Source organism: Oryctolagus cuniculus, chromosome 11 (genome assembly GCF_051225735.1).
Source record: "Oryctolagus cuniculus isolate XC-2025 breed Fujian yellow rabbit chromosome 11, ASM5122573v1, whole genome shotgun sequence".
Lineage (NCBI taxonomy): Eukaryota > Metazoa > Chordata > Mammalia > Lagomorpha > Leporidae > Oryctolagus > Oryctolagus cuniculus.
Window position 1 is genome coordinate 120,288,784 of NC_142877.1, and position 2,629 is coordinate 120,291,412.

A 2,629-nucleotide genomic window follows, 5' to 3' on the forward strand; every position below is an offset into this window, starting at 1 on the left:
CCGCACCTGCTTGCCTGGCCCCCTCCCACCTCTCGGCAGCCATTGCTGTGATGTGTTGTGTCTTCAGATTGTGCTGAGAAAGCCGGGTTTCATCTCCTGTTACAGCATGGTGTAAGCCATGGTAAACATTGCATAAACATTGGTCTTTAAATTTTGTGTTCGTTTATTGACTTTATTTGAAAGGGGGAGAGAGAGAGACGGACATCTTCCGTCTGCTGGCTCACTCCGCAGTTGCCGCCACTGTGGGGACTGGGCAGGCTGCAGGCAGGAGCCAGGCTTCCTTGTGGTGGCAGGAACCCAGCCCTTAGAGCCATCACCTGCTGCCCCCAGGTGTGCAGCAGCAGGAGTTGGCATCGGGACCGCGGCTGGGACTTGAGCCCAGGCGCTGTGATGTGGGAAGCAGGTGGGTTCACTGCTAGGCCAAAGCCCACCCCGTTACAGTTCTTTGCAGAAATGCTTCAGGGTCTTGACCCGACTTGTCCGAAGTTCCCGTTGAGAGCTCGGCTGCTGCCGGAGGCTGATCCGAACACAGCTGTTTCGTCGCGGGACGCTTGCGCAGTGCGGATTTCTCGGCTGAACCAGCTGGGGTGTGGCCATTGTTCATCTTCAGTCTTCTTCAGTTACAGCACAGACAGGATGGATATCGTCCCCAGAGACTATTGCCTGGCCTTGGGAGTGAACCTGTGGCTGGAAGATATCTCGCTCGCTCTCTCCCTCTCTCTTTCAGTCTCTCTCTCTCTCTCTCTCTCTGTGTGTGTGTGTGTCTGTAACTCTGCCTTTCAAATAAATAAAATAAACCTTAAAAAGGGAAACGTGATACCGCCCGGCAAACTGCTGGCTTCTTCAGGCATTGTCCTCTTAAGCTTTTCTTAATGAGTTGGTTTTTACTGAAGCTTCACCAAAAATTGATGTTTATTCTTGCTTCAATTTTAGTGGGGAGCCGGCACTATGATGTAGAGGGTAAAGCTGCTGCCTGCAGGGCCGGCATCCCATATGGGTGCCGGTTCGAAACCCAGCTGCTCCATTTCCGATCCCGCTCTCTGCTGTGGCCTGGGAAAGCAGTAGAAGATGGCCCAAGTCCTTGGGCCCCTGCACCCACGTGGGAGTCCCAGAAGAAGCTCCTGGCTCCTGGCTTCGGATTGGCTCAGCTCTGGCCATTGTGGCCACTGTGGCCATTCAGGGAGTGAACTAGCAGATGGAAAATCTCTCTCTCTCTCTGTCTCTCCTTCTCTCTGTGTAACTCTGACTTTCAAGTAAACAAATAAATCTTTTAAAAAGAAAATTGTAGTGGGATCCAAGTTGCTCAGAACCATGGGAGCGCTTCTCAAACTGATGTGTTATCCTTTTTAGTGCCCCAGCTGGACTCTGTTCTGACGTTTTAAAACAAGTCAGTATGAACTGATTTCACTGCAAACACGTCAAATCCATCATAGTTCTTCTTTATAATATGCATTTTCCATAAACTTTTCTAAGATTCTTTGTATATTTTTAAAGATTTATTTGTTTACTTACTTGAAAGAGAGAGAGAGAGAGAGAGAGAGAGAGAGAGAGAGAGAGAGATCTTACATCTGTAGGTTCACTTTCCAAATGGCCACAATGGCTAGGGCTAGTCCAAGCTGAAGCGAGGAGCCAGGGACTCCATCTGGGTCTCCCAAGGGGGTGGCAGGAATGCAAACCCTCAAGACATCATCCACTGCTTCTCAGGTGCACTATCAGGGAGCTGGATCACACAAGGAGTGGCCAGGCCCCCTGCTGGCATCTGACACGGGACACAGGTGTCCAAGCAGCAGCCCGACCCTCTGCACAGCAACGCCAGCATCTGCTTCCTCGTGTTTCTATTTATTGACCAGCAATCAGGGTTTATGATTGGTTATATGATTAAGGAGAGGGCAGGAGAGTGGAGGCCCCGGTTCTGCAGCGTGTGTGGGTGGACAATGTGAACCCCGGCCCTAGGGCTTTCCTGAAGCACCTGCATTCTTGTCGGGAGCCAGAAGCAGGGACAGCGTGAGGTCAGAGGCATGGATGGCCACTGGAGCAGCTGTCTCCCAGGCCCCTCAGGGCAACCCACACGAGCAATAGGCTGCACACAAACCGCGGACGGTGGCTTGCAGCCACGGCACACCAGCCCGTGTCTTTATTTAAAGATTTATTTGTTTGAAAGGCAGCGTGGCAGAGAGGGATGGAGAAACAGAGACAGAGAGATCTTCCATCACTGGTTCACTCCCCAAATAGCTGCAACAGCCAGGTCTGGACCAGGCCAAAGCCAGGAGCCCAGAACTCCATCCAGGTCTCCTACGTGACTTGAACCATCTTCTGCTGCCTTCCCAGGCACGTTGGCAGGGAGCTGGATTGGAAGTGGAGTGGCTGGGACTCATACCGGCACACCACTATGGTGTGGAATGCCAGCACTGTGAGCAGTGGCTTAACCCAATTCCAGCCCTATTCCTTGTATGTAAACATTGTATTATAAATGGGAAGAGATAAAAAAGCATCTGAAAGAAGATAATTTTTTGAAAGACGTAGTTATTTATTTGAAAGGCCGCGTTACAGAGAGAGAGAGGGAGAGACAGAGAGAGAGAGATCCTCCATCTGCTGGTTCACTCCCCAAATGGTTGTAATGGCCAAGGCT

The 2,629-nt window shown here is 51.1% G+C and overlaps 1 non-coding gene across 1 annotated transcript; it reads right to left on the reverse strand.

Annotated features, from left to right (window-relative positions):
- Positions 1–2,036: 2,036 nt before the first annotated feature.
- LOC127489314 (small nucleolar RNA SNORA70) lies at positions 2,037–2,168 on the reverse strand. Its single transcript, XR_007917268.1, has one exon. It is a non-coding gene; the product is annotated as a small nucleolar RNA SNORA70 (small nucleolar RNA).
- Between the last annotated feature and the right edge of the window lie 461 nt (positions 2,169–2,629).